General features: G+C 45.7%; 1 protein-coding gene across 13 annotated transcripts in view; it reads left to right on the top strand.

Moving 5' to 3' along the window:
* The window catches only part of TRIP12 (thyroid hormone receptor interactor 12), a 1,145,873-nt gene that overhangs the window by 901,925 nt on the left and 224,342 nt on the right, over nt 1-19,606 (top strand). The window lies entirely within an intron of this gene.

Genomic DNA, 19,606 nt, shown 5'->3' with positions numbered 1-19,606 from the left:
CTCTTATTCGCAGATTCAGTGTTGTGATGCTTTTGTCATTTCTTTACCCTTTTTTGTTTCACCTAAATGCCTCAGTAAAGCTCTTCTCTGAAGCCTCCCAAGTATTGGTCTTAATTTTATGATTCCTTAAAACCTTGTACTGTAGACAACCCTGAACTTAATAACATTTCTTTCTCTTAATGACTGTTGGTGAAAATCAGATTCACTTTCATTCCAAAATAATTTCTCTATAATGGCTAGTAGTCATAGTGTAGTTTGTTTTATGATTAGTTTCCTTTTATTCAAGAGGAAAATATAAGCAATCATCCAAAATATTAATTTTTGATAGTGACCTCTAGCCCCATATTCCTCACCTTTTTCAATATTGCCCGGGCATCTGACTAGATTTGGAAACATTTCTGCAATCCCTGTACACATTGTTAGGTGGCACTGATGTTGTTCGGCTCCAGAAATGATTTGCAGAGTATATTCATGTCCTTTCTTTCCATGGCACCAGAGGCAGATCCAGAGCTCCTATCTTGTCTTTCCGAAACACTTATTTCATTACTTGTGTTCAAATGTTGTTACGCCGCCCCCCCCCCCCCCCAAAAAAGAAAAGATTTAAAACCCTGTAGGGACTGTCAAGAAACAAATGTCTGTGACAGAACCCCTTCAGGTGTCCTTGGGTTGGAGTCACAGCACTAAAAACTGCATCGATGAACTGAAAAGCCACCCAGGACTGCAAAGCGAAGCTTAACATCACCAAGCACACAGAGACTCTGCGTCAAGACCAGTCTAAGTCAACTTCAACGTTTCAGTCCCCTTCCTGTTCCAGAAGTCGCCAAAGCTGTTTCAGAGGCCAATCTTCATTGAGATCTAAATCTCTGGATAAGATGAAGAAACAGCATACCAAATCGAAGGGGAGGCTGTGCCCCATCTTGCCACTTCATTTGCTTGAATAGTCATGGTGGTGGCACCATGGCTCTAGATCTCGCTCCCAGAGACTTCCAACATTGGAGCTGATCTCGCAACTAGTTCAGGCACAACTTTAATATCCAGGGCTCTTGGCCACTCCAGAACAGATCAGAGTTTAGTACTTCCATGTGTGGCTCTTTGGATCCTTCACTGATTTCCTCTGGTACACTTTGCAGCCGAAGGCGCTGAGTACGTTTGGCTCGGACACCACGGTCTACTCTGGTCCTTGGAACTTTGATGCTGGTGTGGAATTCATCAGCGGTGGATGAGGAGCTATCCATAGTACTCATAGCACTCTGAATCAGCGGCAGTCAAACCTTGACTGAGACTGCCCGACAATTAAAGTTCCACTTCCCCCACTTGATCTGCCTCCTATACAAGGAGAACACACACCTTACACTCCTTTTGTGATGGATGCGTCTACCTGCAGTTACTTCACCTGTAAATCATCCTCTTTCCCCACCCCTCCACCCCCCTACCAAGGTTTCAGACTGGATCTGGAAACTTCAACTTAACAAGATTGCCCATAGATGACTCTGACCTCAGTCAGCCCCTGACAGGTGACGCCACCAAGGACAACAGGGGCCCACCTGACACCTTTTTCGTGCCTTCTCAGATCCTGAGCTTCTTTTACTTCACCAAATGTTTTGACCCTGCACTTCAGTTCATGACTCTACAGTGGATGCTGCTGATCCCTCCTCCACCACAATCTTCTCCACTGCCACCTTCTCATACAGTGACGGATGCCTCCTCCCTAGAGTGGTGGGCTCAGCTGGAGAACCTGTAGATCACAGGCCTCAGGTCTCCAGCAGAGTAGGTTCTGCACATCAACCTGCTGAAACTGCTGGTGATTCAGCTTACTCTCAAATCCTATTTCCTCTCCATTATGGGTCGTTCCATCCATATCTAGATGGGCAACACAAATGCAATGTGGTATGTGAACAAGCAAGGAGGAGTAGGATCCCTCCTCCTTTGGCTTGAGATGCTGAGACTGTGGTCTTTGGCACACCGCCTAGGGTATAGCTCACCACCAATCACCTTACAGGGTCTCTGAATGTCAGAGCTGACATCCTGAGCCAGTGCTGTCTTGCTGATCAAGAGTGGCATCTTCCCCTAGAGATACTCCAGGACATCTTTGCTAAGTGGGGCACTCTTCAGGTGGAATTATTTGGTTCCTCAGAAAATCCTCAGTGCCAGCAGCTCTGTGCTCCAAAGTAGCAATTGAGGGAAGTCTTGGGAGATGTTTCAGTTGAGGTGAAACTTTCAGCTGCAGTACGCATCTTGCCCTCATGTCTTGATTCCTTGAGTTCTCAGGGAGATTCATAAACACTGGGCCCAAATCATTCTAATCCCCCCGGATTGGTCAAGAATGGGGTGGTTTCTGGACCTCCTTTGCTTCCCCTCATGTCCCATGCAATGACATCCATTCAGACCGGGCCTTCTTTCTCATTCGTGGGGAATTTCTATACACCCACATGCCTGAACAATGAGCAGGGACGTTTTGTGTTCCTTTCAGCTTCCACCACAGATGGTAGATGTCATCTTGTCAGTGTGTCTCCTCTCCAGCAAACTTGCTTGTTCTGGCAGATGGAGCGCTTTTGTTGCTTGGTGTGCAGACAACATTGTAAACACCTTGCAATCCAGGCTGTCACAGGTCTTGCAATACGCACTTTCCCTTTCACAGAGAGGTTGTGTGGTAGGCACTCTCAAGGGGCATTTAGCTGCACTGTCAGCGTTCCTGTCTGCTAGGTCAGACATCCTTATAAATCCTGCATTCTTATGCATTTTTTCTGGATTGGCTAGCATGTACCCTCAACCCCCTTTATGTCCCAGTGGAACCTTAATTTGTTTTTCACTTATTTTTATGGGGACTCAGTTTGAGCCCCTGCATAGTGGTCTCTTATGGATGACTCGGAAAACTGCATTCATGGTGGCTCTCACTGCAGCGAGATGGGTGAGCAAGATGCCGGCTCCTAGTTCTTGTCCCCCTTGTCCTTTTTCTTGCCTGGACAAATTGATGTCGCAAACCGGGGCTGCTTCCCTGCCAGAAGTGGTGACCCCTCCCATTTACTTATGGGTCAGTCGATCACCCTTCTAAATTTTTACCCACATCCCACTGAGGAGGTAGAGTAGTTGGAGCCTAGGTGGACAGTCCAATACTATCTGGACCACACCAAGGACATCTCACTGACTGACAAACTTGCCATCAGGTACCGTGGGACAAAAAAAGACTAAGCACTGCAGAATTGAACCCTTTCGAGTTGGATCATCCTCTGCATCAAAGCCTGCTATACTTTGGTCAAGAAGGAATCAGAGCCTATTTCACCAGGGCTAAAGCAACTACTTCTGCTCTAGCCAGAGGTGTTCCTAGCACAGAGATCTGCAGAGCATTGACATCTTAGAACACTTTTGCCAATCATTGTCTGGATGTAGGAAAGTACCACTTTTTGATATGGTCTCTCCACTTTTTGCCCACCTCTACTGATGTTTTTATTGGAGGTGCACTGGCTCCCTGATAACCAGACCTCAGTGCCAGTGTATATTCCCTAAAAACTACACAAATGCCCAATTGGCAAGGACTTTAACACTCCTGTAAGTTCCTGGGAAATGGTACCCCTGGCACCCATGGCATGGGTACTAAAGAGGGTCCCCAGTGCCTGCAACATGTATTATGCCATCCAAAGGAACCCACACTCAAACTGCACGTAGACTACCCCCCTGCAGGATGCAAGAAATGGTGCAAATCATTCCAAAAACACAATATTGCACCACCCATGTGCAATGTGGACTCACATTTCTTGTACTATATGTAAGTCACCCCTAGAGCAGGTCTTCAAGCTCTAAGGCAGGGTGCATTATATTACATGTGAGTGTCCCCGTAACATCTAGTTCCATTGCTAGGTATTACAAGTGATCAGGAAGCCATTTTGGCTTGTACTAGGCACTGGTCATTACTAGTTAACCAGCTGCATGATGGCTTTACTGAAAATACTGGTGTTTGGTATCAAACACCTCCTTAATAAGTCCATGCTGATGCCAGTATCAGATTTATTATGACATGCACCCAGAGGACACCTTAAAAGTGCCCCTGTATCCCTACTAGTCACATCCTCTCCAGTAGGAATGCTAGGGAATTTAGCATATCAAGGCCAGAATCTTTGGATCCTCTGCTGCCTTTGGTATGCTACCCAGGCTTCCCCCAGACCTGGAGAACGCCACCCCCTGCCCTAAGGCCAATTTGGTATGGGAGCAGGTGGAAAATTAAATATTCAGAAGACGTGGGCAAAGAAAGGGTTCACATCTTGATTTTGGTGAAACTAGGAATGCTGGGTCAGGAGTATGTCCACTCCTTGCAGGAAGTGGTCATATAGGGGATGTAGTCACCTCAGGGGTCGGTAGCCCATTGGCTCCAAGTTCAGGTTTTGCCACAATTCCCCCCCCAACACACACACACACACACACACACCAGAGAGTTAGATTTGTCTACCTAGGACAGAAGAAGACAAAGAGCCAACACCTCAAAAACTGAGGACCGGCAACAAACTTGGCACAAAAACCTGCCTTGCTGCTGTTACTTTCCTTGACAATTGCAGAGACCCAATTTGTCCAAACGCTATGCATCTTCTTCAACTCTGGGGGACTATTCAGCACTTCAACAACAATCTAGCATCTCCCATGTGTGGAGAGTGCCCTTCCTGTTGTGTTTTCTTCCCCCTCTACATGTCAGAAGAACTGTGAGAGCCTCCAGCACTAGTGGCCAACAGGCCAGACACCTCTGTACCCAAGTCCCACAGCCTGGGTTTCTGACAACCAACTGCGCCCCCTTGCTCTAAAGTCCCTCACGAGCAGAGCCCCTTTTAGTTTCTGCCAGACTTGTCCCCACTTGCAGCCTTTATTTTCAGGTGCCCAATTGCTTTCTGCTGTATAATGTTCGAGCATACTAACCCGTCCAGCACCTCTGCATCCAGACACGCCAGGGCAAGTAAAATAAAAGTGCTGGTTGATCTTTGGACCTTGGCCTCTCAGCACCTTAAGTTCCAAAAGGCACCCCCAAATTTCTACTATAAGTATACGTTTCCAATAAATGTCTTTCGTGACATAGAATAATATTACCTGGCTCATAGCTCATACCTCAAAAAAGAATATTTGTGTATTTTTCTGTATGCTTGTAAAATCCATAACTCCAAAAGTTATCTCTGATCTAGGTGTCTAAACTAATATAAACATTATTTTCATAAATTGATCTGATTTCTTTTTGAGTGTGCGTACTATTTATTGACTGTGTGACTGTGTGTGTGTGTGTGTGTGTGTGCAACAAATGCCTAACACTCCCCTCTGATAAGCCTAGGCTGCTCAACTGCACTACTATAAATAGACCAATTTGGATAATTAAAGTAAGCCCTGTAAACCCATAGGGCTTGGCTGGTCTTTTTGCATGGTGTGCTCTTACAATGTCCCAATACATAAAAAGCCGGCTTCCTACACTGGATTCCGAAGTGCATAAAACAGCCATTTTGCTAAATCTGTTTTGCAGGATTTCCTTGTCGAGGGTCAGGGTATTACTTCAGATTCTGGTCTAGAGGTGAGGAATCTGCAGGTAGATGTATCAGTCAGAAGAAAAAGTTACTTACGTGCGGTAAAGATCTTTCTGGTGGGTAGTCTACCTACCTCTAGATTCCTCACTGACCTGCTTGCCTTCCCATTTGATGGATCTGTATTAGGGAAAGCTAATAAGAACCCAGTTTATTTTGTGGTACTGCACTACTTTCTTGATATCAGTCCATGCGTTCACCTCAAAGACCTGGAAAAATGATGGTAATTGACGTTGCAGCTCCAGGGCAGGTACTTTATGGCTTTGGTGATGTTACCTGACACCACTCACGGTGTCCTAATGAATCCAGCGACCCTGACTGGTGACAGGAGAGCCTTGAAGTTTTCTGGATCCAGTCTGATGCTTGAGATTGCTCTACAGTTGAGGAATCAGCAAGTAGATAGTTTGCATCAGAAAGATTGTTACTGCAGGTAAAAAACTTTCTTCTGGCCTAAGGCGTTATAAAGAGGGTACCTGAGAAGGGGAGAGATAGTACCACTGTTTTCTGGTGCTCTAAACGGATGGTGGATTCAGGCTGATTTTGGATCTTCAAGATTTCTGAACACTTTCCTTTGGAAAGATAAATTAAAAATTATTTTTTTAAGGTAAATATTTTTATTCATTTTCGTAATAAAAAGAAGACGTAAATAGACCAATAATCAATATATGTATTTAGTAGAAAAATGCAAGAAAATACAAAAGACACAAATGAACAAATAAAATTATGAAACAAATTAAGTACTACAGTAGGATATCTATACAATTAGAATTGAGAAGCAGATTAGGATATACATATGTGTATATATATGTGTATATATATATATATATATATATATATATATAATTTTAAAAAATACAACTACCTATATATACATGAAGATCGGATTTTTTTTTTTTTTAATATTTCAACAGGGTATAAATGTAGGAAGCATAATGGAATACTGCTTACATTAGGCAGCTGGTGTAGACAAGATGAAAGATACAAACACATTGTCAATGATTGCTTAAGTATAGGCCCTTTAATGGCTAATTGTAGATGTAAATTTCTTTGTGTCCAATCTTTGTTTTTTCTAATTGTTCCATGAGTTTTTTCTACAAATATTTCCTGTATCCTTCCAATGTGAGATAATATCTTGAAATGCATTTGCAATCAACATACTAGTAAATGTGGCAACTGGTGTCTTATGATTGTGTGGCACATGACAACCTCCTAAAAATATCTTGGCATAAGACAAAAGGAGGACCCAGACTACATCAGCTACTGATCATATCCATTCTCAACAATGAGGTATTAAAAAAAAATATGCAGGTAAGTTCCAGTTTGATTGTGACATTACCAATAGATGTCCCGAAGAAGGGCTTTCATTATAAATGATATAGGATGGTAGGACAACCTTGAATAATAAAAATAAAAATAAAAAGTGTTTGAACATTACTTGCAGAGCGGAGGTGAAATGAACATATGCCCAAATATTGTTCCATAACTCAACAGAAAAGGCATTTTCCAAGTCCATTTCATCTCTGTATTAGCCTTGTCCCTGGGATATGAGTGTAACAAGAGATTTATATAAAATGGAAGTCTTTGTGCCATCTGATTCCCTCACATGTTTAAAGGAGCATTTGTAGACTCACCAGGAAGTGCATAATATTCTTGAAAGTCCTATATAAAGAAACTTGGTTAATATATCATATTGCTTGCAGCAGGACAAGGGTAGTTTATAAATGTCAGCTAGTTTAGGGAAAGGTATTAATGTAGATTGCTGAAAAAGTTGAGATAAAGTATTAATACCAAATAGTGTTGCGTGGGCTCTCATTATCCTAACGAGGCTGCTGGATTTGGGTGGCAGCATCACCTGAATTGTGGGGAACTGAGTCCAATCCCACACCATGTGACAACTGTTGACCTAAACGTTTCCTGCCGTCTAGCAGTACCTCATCTCTGCCCAAGAGCAGGGATGAATTGTGGCAACCGGGCGCATGACAAGATGACTTGCCAGGGAAATCGTGGTGGATCAGGTCTCATCTTTTTTTTCTCAGTTACATTAGTCTCACACATGCAAAGATAGAGGCAGAAAATGGTTCAATAAGATTTATTGAAGCAGCTGTGTCGTAGATAAAATGGCATGAAATGCAGTAATGAGAATAATGAAACTTACTAGAAGCCAAATGGTGACAAGGAAAGTGTAAAAACGAAGAAAAAAAAGTCCCACCATTCTGTCACTATGCATATTATGCAATTCCTAGCTATGTTAGAGCACACCAGAATAAGCCCTAATCTGCCTTTGAGGGTTCCCCCCTGGGACGACATCATCCCTCATACCTGAGCAAGGAAGCCTGTTGTCTATAGACACACCATCCCCATGTAGACCAGGGAACCGGTGGTCTCAGCATGCAGCTGAAACGAAGTCAATCAGCATGCTGTTGTGGTCGCCTGGCTGGAATCTCCCTCTAACATGCATGGCACAGAGAAACAGTTTTATCATAAAACAGCTGATGTTCTAAGAAAATGTGGTTCTTCCCTCCCCCCCCCCCACTCCCCCCAATTTCTGTGAACATTGGAGAGTCAGTGTACAACCTGTGCTTGCAACCTTATCTTACTGAAGCCTTGAGGAAAGCACAAAGTGGATAGAATATCTTGCTAAGAGACGTAATGCTTTCCTAGGCAAAAGAACAACTTGATAAAGAAAATAAAACACCACCACAAATGTGGCCTATTCTAAAATAATATAAATGAAGCAGAATAAAATGTATCTGGGCTAAAAAGCACAAGAGGGAGGCCTAGGCACAAAAATAACGTGCCCAGTATTATCACTAAAACAGCTATACAACACCCTCTCCACGCCGGTTCAGAAGTGATAAAGAAGCCTAATATTAAACACATGAAAGCAACTAAATTGCAAAGCTTCAAAGCATATGTACATAAATGTCAATAATGACAAGCTAGAACAGACCTGAGCATGTGAAATATTGGAAGGGGTCATGTGACGGCCCGTTGCTACAACCAACAGACCCGCCATATTCAGAGAACGAAATCGGCACTGCGACTCCCGACCCGGAAGTGCAGTGCTGGCCACCCAATCCCCTTTCGCATCTGGGATCTGAGGGACAGAGACAGCGGCTCCACGCAGTTTTTGGATTAAAAACTGAGGCCGGACCAGGTGAAAGGGGAAAGACGGGCGAGAGCCGAGGGAGGTGCAGAACAAACGAAGACGTCAACGAAGGGAGAGGAGAAAACGCCACAGACAGCTGTGGATCGGAAGACCCTGACAGAGACCCAGAGTCTAGCACCAGCGGCGTGGGAGGCGCCCAGCACAAATTCCAGCCACAGTTGGGGAAAAGCATGGCCCCCTCAGGTGGGTGGCTACCCTAACCTGGGGGAGGGAAGGGAGTACGGGAGGAGGGTAAGAACTGTATTTTCTTGTGTTTTCTTTAGGGAGGAGGTTATGGGACAGCACAAGCACAATTAAAGGGGACACAGGCGAAGGGTGTTTAGGGAAATCTGTACAAAACACTGAGATACTAGAAGTTCTCACAATCTGAACCAGGAGGCAGGAAAAGGGGGAAAAGGACCAGAGAAGGAAGGCAGTCTTAGTGTTCAAGTCCAGACCTAATATACTCTAGATAAAGCCGGACGTGGGAGAAGTGCGAGCCCAGACAGACCCTAAAGAAGAGAATCGGTGAACAGGGAGAACAGAGAAAGAGGAAAAGAAACAACTATAGAAAATAAGCTGAAAGCGCAGAAGAAGAGAAAAACGAAAGAAGAGAGAGAAGAGGAGGCAGCTGTCATAGCCCATAGAAAATGGGAAGGAGAGCCAGACAGTAATTCAGAGAGGAGACAAAGAACAAAAGGGGGGGGGGGGTTAGGGGGAAGAGAACATAAAATGGAAGAAAACAAAAACCATAGCAAAGGATAGCCTACTTACTGGTCTTTTTAGCGCTTTTGTTCTCACATGCGCTTCCTGGGATCCATGAAATGAGAAGACAAGGAGAAGAATTAAAGAGACCGTCATCGTACACATGGGGAACATAGAACCACTTGAACCATACCTTTAACTGCAATAAAAAGTATCCATATCATTTGGCCACTGACTGTGTCCTCATTGCGCCGCCCTGCTACAGGTCAATAAAAAAAAATTAGCAGTGATGCCAGTAACACCAAGGACAGCTGCTTACACACCATTGAATGGCTCACTAAAGTCTCACATTCATTCCCGCTAAGAAAGATCTCTTTCATGCCATTAAAACATTTGTGCGAAAAGGGAAGCTCTCAAAATGTGTTTTTACAATCTCATCCACTAGTTCAACTTTAAAGCGTTCATGAAGGTAATGACCATGTGTTAATAGGAAAAAGACAATGACAAACCCAATACCAAGAAGGGAGGCAAGTCCAGTTAATAAGAGTCAGATAGTTCCATGGAAGAATGAAATAGTTAATTTTGAGCCAGTTTATCAGCTGACATGTTATTGACAGCCTTGACGCAGAAGAGGCAGTTGAGTCTGTGAAAGAGACATTGACGTTGGCAAAATATCCAGAAGCAGTTTGTGCAAAAACTGAAGCTGTATTTGAGAGGAAAAACTGGCAGAAGTCTCTCTTGGTGGTTTTTAGTAGACTATTCCTTCCGTTTGTGTTGAATTTGATTAGAATCGCTCAATATTGTTGACATTGCTTGCCGCAGAAGAACTAATGGTAATAATGAAACATCATTTTCCACTCTCCCCAGTCCCGGAGGAGTGTCGACGTTGCTTAAAACCTGTAGAGGAACATCATGGTCTGTAGTGAGGAGTCTGGTACTACCCTGGAGTCCTCTAGGTCTGTTGTGTAGGATTGGCCATATGGTGTAGCTGGACATTGTCGATGGAGACAAAGCGATTTTCTTTAGAACCAGGCAGCGGTGGTAGAATAACAGTTCTGGTAGTGTGTATTTCCTGGATTGAAACCGGTGCACGATAAGAAGGACCAAACTCCTTTTTGACACGCACTTTTTTCACGCACTTGGCCCCCCAACTTCTGGAATCTAGCCGGTAATGGTGCACCCCCTATCCTCAAGGAGGCTGCATTGGCAGATGCTTTGTCGACACAGAACTGTGTAAGTCCCGCCAGTGCAGCGAAGTTCTGGAACATACATTTGTGTTCCGAACAGGCATTCATATGGGGGTACGCCTTCCGAGGGACCTTCTGTGCACATTAAGTGCTCTCTGGACATCATAAAGGTGATTAAGCCAACTACGGCCTATGCCTAGTACTCTAACTGTTAAGGATTGCTCTATATCCCTGTTTCTTCACTTCACAACACTGTTTCCTGCAGGATAATATTGAGTCAGATAATGCAGTTGGACCCCTATCAAAGCCATGGTGTCCCTGAATGCCCTTGAGGCGAAAGCCGCAGCTACATATGTGCCGATAGCCTTGCAAATCTTTAATAACAGATTGAGGGTTGGCCAGCATTGTGGGTATACCCATAGAAATCTGGAGCCTGAGTCAACAGCTACTAAGATGCATTTGTATGCCCGATCAGGTGTTGGGGGATTACAGTAGTCCAGGCACACACATTGTGGAGATTTGTTGGATATTAGGAGGGATGTCTGAGGCGGGTGTTTGATGGTGGACCCTTTTATTTGCTGACAGATGTCACAGCAAAGGACATACTGCTTGATCTGTTTGTATAGACCTGGACATGAGTAGTGTGCTTGTAGCAGTGAAATAGTAGCCGCCACACCAGGATGGGTAGCAACATCTCCCTCATGCTCTGCTGTCTTCAACTCTGGTCTTGGTTGGGGATCACACAATCGCCCACCCCTGGTATTTTTACTAGGGGAGTTTTGAGGCTAGATATGCAGCAGGAATATCTAGCAGGATATGCCTTTAGAATGGGCTTGCCTTCAGCCGAAGCTTTCCTGGAAGCCAGTGTTTCATGATACAACCTCATTCATGAACGAGTTATTGAAGCAACAGAAGGTATAGCGTCTGCTGACTTTCCGCTTCTTCAGCCAAGGAATTGCTGGTGTAGTGTATTCCAGTATGTTGATTTCCCAATGTAAGAACTACATGGACATTGGGTAGCGATTCCATCCGATCCTCTACTTTCCCTCACAGTAAATTTGTTTGTTTAATTACGTTACTTTTTGAATCTCTAAAACCATTCTGGCGCCAGTAATGCAGAAATTCATTGGAGGACCTGACATAGCATGAATCACCAACTATTAATTTTAACTGTCCTGGATCTGTGTGCTCCAGTGCCATCAACAGAGCCTTGAGTCCCCTAAGGTCTGTGTGTAACTGTGTTATGGATGGAATTTACCATCTTTCATGTAGCCACTCACGACCGCACAGGTGGATGAGTATTGATGTTTAGTGCCTACTGCGGGCTGGGCTGAAACATTAGTATACAGAACTGTTTGATATTGTTCAATAGGCAGTGTTTTTGCTGGAACAGGGTACTCAAGTTCATATTGTAGGATTTTGTATATTTGGGTCAAAAACATAATCAACATCACTGGCGTCAGAGACGTTGCCCATTGAGTCCAACGTGGATGGTAGTGCCTTAATGTTAGGAACGCTGGCTTTGGTGACCGTCCCAAGGGCTGGGATTGGAGATACCACAGTGATGTGTTTCCCCTGGGCCACAGGTCTCTCTTTAATGACAGCCATCTGAACAGCAGTAAGAATTTTTTCTGTGGGAGCAAAGTGTTGTTACGCATCGGAAAACAAAGGGGATTTGTGTGCAATCAGGATGTTACCACCCTCATTGGACGTTACATAACTGCAACCAATGGCACCAGCCATCACTCTGAAGACCAGATGTATTTTGTTGTTTCTTGTGTGTACGTGTTTAGCTACAAGCATCTCTTGTTGCAGTGCTTTGAGAATGCGTGTGTGTTCGACTGTCCAATATTTTCTTGAAAATTCAGGACGTATTAAGTCATACAATGGTTTAATACGTTGTGCATAATAGGAACGTATGTTCTGCCAAAGTTTAAAAAGCCCAACAATGACTGGGGCTTTTCAATTATGTTTGGTTGGTTAGTTGTGCACATTTTTCTAAAAAATTGGGGTGCTAGGCTCTTGCCTTCATCTGATAGTTTGTATCCCAAAAACAGGACACTAAGGAAGGCTATTTTTTTTTTTTTTTATTGAATTTGTAGCCTAATTCAGCTAATCCCACAGCAATGCGGCTCACCCGTCTTGCATGTTGAATGCGATCATCATCCATAAGGTAGATATCATCTACGTAGGACAATGCTTCAGGGTCAGTGTTGTGCAAAGTTGAAGTAACATGAGCTGAAACCAATCATGGACTGTTGTGTTACCCTTGTGGGAGCCTTCAAAACTTTTTTGTGACCCGAAAGTGCTAAAACTTGTCAAGTCCCTACTTTCAGGTGCTACATTTTGACAGAAAAAACAGTTGGAAATATCCAGGGTTGTTTTTTTTTTGTGTTGTGCTCTATATTGTTTATAAGTGCTTGTAGGAGGTTGGCTCTGTGTATACTATTTCAAAGTAAGAAATAGTGTGCCCAGAGTCCAAGGGTTCCCCTTAGGTAAGATGGTGGCAAAATTAGATAATTCTAATGCTCTATTTTGTGGTAGTGTGGTAGAGCAGTAGGCTTATCAGAGGGTAGTGTTAAGCATTTGTTGTACACACACAGGCAATAAATGAGGACCACACACTCAGACTTACTCCAGACCAATAGGTTTTTTTATTGAAAAATATATTTTCTTAGTTTATCTTAAGAACCACAGATTTAAGATTTACAAGTAATACTTTAAATGTAAGGTGCTTCACTTAGATACTTAGATAGAACTTTGAATAAAAGCAATATCATATACAGTCTTTGTGAAAATGGCAATAAGCTATTTTCAAAGTGGACACAGTACAAAAATCAACAGTTCCTGGAGGAGGTAAGTAAAGGTTAGATTAGGAGGTAAGTAAAACACAAGTCTCAGTCCTGGGGCATAGGCAGCCCACCGTTGGGGGTTCAAGGCAAAGTTACCACACCAGCAGCTCAGGGCCGGTCAGGTGCAGAGGTCAAAGAGGTGCCCAAAACACACAGGCGCCTATGGAGAACAGGGGTGCTCCGATTCCAGTCTGCCAGCAGGTAAGTACCTGCGTCCTCGGTGGGGACAGACCAGGTTTTTTTTTTTTTTTTTAGAGCACGTGGGGGGGACACAAGTAGGCACACAAAAAAACACCCTCAGCGGCACAGGGGTGGGCGGGTGCAGTGTGCAAAGCAGGCTTCGGGTTTTGTATAGGTTTCAATGGAGGGACCCGGGAGCCACTCTAGCGGTGCTGGCAGGCACAGGGATGTGTTTCTTGGGACAGCCACCACTTGGGCTAGGTAGAGGGTCGCCTGAGGGGGGGGGGGGTCACTCCTGCGCTGAGGTTCAGTTCCTTCAGGTCCAGGGGGCTGCGGGTGCAGTGCTGGTTCCATGCGTCGGGCCCCATGTTACAGGCAGCCACGGTCAGGGGGAGCCTCTGGATTCTCTCTGCAGGTATCGCTGTGGGGGCTCAGGGGGGTCATCTCTGGTTACGCACGGGCTCGCAGTCGCCAGGGAGTCCTCCCTGAGGTGTTGGTTCTCTGAATCTTGAGCCGGGGGCGTCGGGTGCAGAGTGAGAAGTCTCACGCTTCCTGCAGGAAACGTGTAGTCCTTGGAAGTTGCTTCTTTGTTGCAAAGAAGTAGTTGGTTTTGAGCGGGGCCGCTGCTCACAGGAGTTTCTTGGTCCTCTGAGGCTTCAGAGGTCGCTGGTCCCTGACGGATGCATCGCTGGTTGCCGGTTTTTGACTCAGGAGACAGGCCGGTAGGGCTGGGGCCAAAGCAGTTGTCGTCGTCCACCTTCTCTGCAGGCTTGTAGGTCAGCAGACCACCTTGTTTCTTCAGGTTGTAGGAATCTGATTTCCTGGGTTCTGTGGTGCCCCTAAATACTGAATTTAAGGGTTTGTTTAGGTCTGGGAGGGCAGTAGCCAATGGCTACTGTCCTTGAGGGTGGCTACACCCTCTGTGTCTCCTCCCTGTGAGGAGGGGGGGGCCACATCCCTAATCCTATTGGGGGAATCCTCCAAACTCAAGATGGTGGATTTCTAAAGGCAGGGGTCACCTCAGTCAGGGCACCTTAGGGGCTGTCCCGATTAGTGGGTGACTCCTCCTTATTTTTCTCATTATCTCTCCTGGACTTTCTGCCAAAAGTGGGGGCTGTGTCCAGGGGGCAGGCATCTCTACTACTAGCTGGAGTGCCCTGGGGCATTGTAACACGAAGCCTGAGCCTTTGAGGCTCACTGCTAGGTGTTAAAGTTCCTGCAGGGGGGACGTGTGAAGCACCTCCACCCAGAGCAGGCTTTTTTCTGTCCTGAGAGAGCACAAAGGCTCTCACCACATGGGGTCAGAAACTCGTCTCTCAGCAGCAGGCTGGCACAGACCAGTCAGTCCTGCACTGAAAAATTGGGTAAAATACAAGGGGCATCTCTAAGATGCCCTCTGTGTGCATTTTTTAATAAATCCAACACTGACATCAGTGTGGGTTTATTATTCTGGGAAGTTTGATACCAAACTTCCCAGTATTCAGTGTAGCCATTATGGAGCTGTGGAGTTCGTAATGACAAACTCCCAGACCATATACGTAATATGTCCACAACTGTACTTACAATGTCTAAGAATAAACTTAAACACTGTAGGGGCATATTGCTCATGCAGCTATGCCCTCACCTGTGGTATAGTGCACCCTGCCTTAGGGCTGTAAGGTCTGCTAGAGGGGTGACTTACCCATGCCACAGGCAGTATTTTGTGTGAATGGCGTCCTGAGGGGGATGCCATGTCGACTTTGCCTTTTTCTCCTCACCAACACACAATCTACAATGGCAGTTTGCATGTGTTAGGTGAGGGGTCCCGTAGGGTGGCACAACATATGCTGCAGCCCGTAGGGTCCGTCACTGGTCACAGGGCCCTTGGTACCACTGGTACCTTTTACAAGGGACTTATCTGTGTGCCAGGGGTGTGCCAATTGTGGAAACAATGGTACATTTTAGGTGAAAGAACACTGGTGCTGGGGCCTGGTTAGCAGGGTCCCAGCACACTTCTCAGTCAAGTCAGCATCAGGCAAAAAGTGGGAGGTAACTGCAACAGGGAGCCATTTTCTTACAGACATGCTTAGCTTAGGCCTTCTGTTGTAGTGAATCCCATCTTGTTTTAATAGGAAACATGAGTTAGCTTAGCCTTTGGCTTGCAGACTTCTTCCTCCGTCACCCAATGACTTTTACCCTACTTAGCTGGCTCTCTTTTAGCGCACTTATTTAATTATATCTTTTAAGATGGCTGCCTTGTTTCTAGTTAGGCCAATGTTTTAGTTTCACGTTATCAATGCCACTGCGCTAAGGTGTCAATGTCAAGAGACAAAGATAAACTGTAGGTGTTCATATTAGGTACTTTCCCTCTTCACACCTTTGAGGGAATTGTTTACATGAATTGCCATCCCAAGCATGTCTTATCTATGGTTTGGGAACAGACCTACGTCAGGGGTCTGAGCAGATCTGTATAAATGCACCTCACTTAGACAGGTAGTCGGAGGGATTCCGACCACATGTAATCGATGCTGCACATCGCCTTGATGCTGACACAGTCTTCGTGTCCCTACAGAGTCTGAACTAGACACCTCATTCCAAGATAACAAGGGTTGGGGGGGCTCTTCTCATGGACATGGCATTGGTAGACTAGGTTTAACACACCTAGCTCTTGAGGTTAGAGATTAGGTCATGTTATCAGGGTATTATTACATACTTCACATCTTATGACACTTCATGTCAGTGCAAGATGGTGGGGGTCTTTGTATTAATGAGACTTGTTTTTACAATTCAGTCTCTTTCATTATCCTGATCATTGCAGCCCATGCAATTTATCGTAGATTGCAGTTTTGTTGAATAAAACCTATTGAAACCTTACTGCATTTTCTTCATTGCCTGCGTTTGATTGAGACATGGTAGTTTATGTGAGAAAGGGATAATCTCAGTTTAACCAAGACACTCCCTTTGATGTCACACATTGAGTCCATGCGTAAAGGCTGCTACAAATCATCTTTTACTGTTTGGATTTTTGGTGAGGTGCTGCTTGTGAGCCGGGAGGGGTGGGATGACCGTTGCGACTTGTTGTAGGACTGGCATAGTCGCCTGCAAACATAAGTACTGTCATCCTTAAACTAGCAGTCTTGCCCAGAGCAAGAGTCAAACTATGACATGGCTCCACCATCAATGGTGTTTATTCACTAATTTACGGATGCCCTTACTATCACTGTCTCACATACAACAGGTACCCTAAGTACCATTGTACGGAGATGTCCATGGTCTTGGGGAAGATCCTCAGCTGAACAGGGACCACCTAATTAGGCTGTAGATTGTTCAAGGTTGAACTATTAAAATTACTTTTTCTCCCCACTTGGTGTTCCAACTCTTTACCCATTTCACAAAATGGCTGATGCCATAGACATTCCTGTGAATGCTAGACAAGCATTAACACAACACTTAGTAGTGCATGTCTTAAGAGAATAGGGCGGGGATGTTAAATTTACATTGGAAGCTAATGAAGCTTACCAAACAGAAGCATTTTATTCCTCGGTTCACTTTCCTGAGGAAGACAACACTACATTCACATTCCACACACACAGAATTGCAAATGTACCTTATCGGTACCAAGCATACCAGTATCATGAAATACAGCTCACTTATCAGGAGCATCAGAACTGGTTTTAAGGCGCCCTACCACATTTAATAGAACACGTGAGATTAGGTCCCTTAGGTAATGACGGACCAATGTGACCTATGTTTGCCAGGTATACAAAATATGCAGGCAGCAGATCTGTGAAATCTATACATTGAGATAGTAACACTATATAGACGACTTGTGCAGTTCGCAATGTGAACTTTGAACACCACACCAGCGCGTCCAGCACCTGCTGGATAACAATTGGCTACCGGGATTAATCCACAAACAGTATATTCTATCATGAGGAAGGTACCCACAGAACGAGGGAAAATCCTGTTCTGGATAGCCCAGAAAACAAATCAGCTGGAAGCTGTATTTCCCCATACGGGACCACAGGAGAAACATAGAATTCTCACAATGTGCTTGCCTATCTGATACAGACTTCTAGCTGCAGATTCCATACCTAAGAATTCCCTGGCATCGGCTTCGAATCCGGAATGTTTCTGCTGAGCAGTACCCTGCGTGCGCAGTTGAGTTGCATCATTCCGATCCGCATGCGTCATCCGGCTCTGCGAGGCGTCGTTGGGTGCCGTCTGTGACGTTAGTCTTCTATATAGGCACCACCCCGGTGCGCGTACATCAATTATTTTCCGTCCACGCCGTTTAAGCGCAGCTCCGGGAAGAGCTAGCCTTATTTCTTTAATGATTTGTCAAGGGTTTCTCTTGATTGAGATGTCTTCGAGAAAGACAGGATTCAAACCGTGTGGTGCATGTCATCGCACCATGTTGGGCACGGATCCACACAGGGTCTCTCTGGTGTCTTGAGAAGGACCACGATTCGACATTGTGTTATGACTGTCGGGCCATGGCTCGGAAGACCATGAGGGAGAGATCCCTCAAACTTCTGGTGTCCCGACAGCTGTCTTCGATCAGTACGACTCTGAGGAGGTCACGGACCTGCAGTAGGAGGTTGCGGCACTGCTCCTGGAGCCACAAGTCCTCTTCCTCGCTTTCAAGGTCATCGGGACACTCCGGTAAGAGGCAAAAAAAGAAGTCGTCCAAGAGGACTTCGACTTCGCCATGCCCGTCTGCTGACGAGGTGTTTAGGGAACGGCAACATTCCGAGCGCGGTTCCGCGGAGCTGTCGCCAGGGCCGACCCCACGTCTTCCCCTTTTCCGGGGACCGGAGCGACTCCCGCTCAAATTAAAGATTTTTGCGAGGCTATGCACCTTGTTTTTGAGCAGGCTGCACCCTCGGGTGGTCCTTAGGGCCCCGCGGGGTCAGCAGGGGCCCCATCAGATTCAACATTGGCGGCCTTGGCCTCGCCGCCGTAGGGGACCCCAGGATCTGATAGCAGATCTGGACCGGCGCCGAGTCCGACATCAACGCTTTCTCCACCATTGGCGCCCACTTGTGGTAGCCCCATCCTCATTCCGGGTGATCCGGAACCAGAACGACATTGTACGACACCGATCCCAACTTCAACGGCGCCGATTAGGCCCAGATCATTGCCTGAGCCTTATATTGGACAGCCAGGCACAGGAGAGGAGTGTGAGGGGTCTGAGGACCCTTTAGAGTGTGAACTGGAGCAAGAACAGGACTGGTATGAGGATCTAGGGGAAGCCAGTGGACTGGATACTTCTCCAGATACTGGCATGCTCTCTCCTCCCAATGTGGCTACGGAGGAAGGGGCTTCATATGCCATGGTGGTGCGTAGGGCAGCTGAGGTCTTGGACCTAGACTTGCCCAGGGTGCCAGTCAGGACGAATCTCCTGACTGAGGTTATTCAACCGGGGGTGACTAAATCGGAGCCGATGTTGCCCTTCAATGAAGCCCTAACGGGCGTCCTTCTGGGAACATGGTCCAAACCCAGCACAGGGGCTCCTGTAAATAGGACAGTCGGCCGCCTCCATTGACCTGCTCCAAATGACCCTAGTTTCCTCACCTAACACCCCACCCCGGAGAGCTTGGTGGTCAAAGCCTCCACTTCCCATGGTGCCTTCCCGTCCGGATACGGAATCCAGGAGGATGGACCAGCTTGGAAAGAAGTTGTTTTCTTCCTCCAGCCTGGCATTGAGGTCAGTAAACACCTCTTGCCTATTGGGCCGTTTTCCCCATAATTTATGGGATACAGTGGCACAGGTGCTGCCTAGGTCCCGGAGGGCATATGGGACACTCACCCAGGCTGTAAAGGATGGGAAAGATGCAGCCAAGTTTACTATCAGGTGTGGATTGGACACGACTTACTTGCTGGATAGAGCGATTGTGTCGACAGTAGCCCTATGTCGCCACGTCTGGCTATGTTCAACTGGCTTTTCAGTGGATGCCTAGTCAAGTTTGATGGACATGCCCTTTGATGGCTCTCGCCATTTTGGTG

The sequence above is a fragment of the Pleurodeles waltl genome, chromosome 11 (genome assembly GCF_031143425.1).
Source record: "Pleurodeles waltl isolate 20211129_DDA chromosome 11, aPleWal1.hap1.20221129, whole genome shotgun sequence".
NCBI classification, from domain to species: domain Eukaryota; kingdom Metazoa; phylum Chordata; class Amphibia; order Caudata; family Salamandridae; genus Pleurodeles; species Pleurodeles waltl.
The sequence above is the reverse complement of the archived record's forward strand: the minus strand, read 5'-3'. Positions and strand labels throughout refer to the sequence as shown.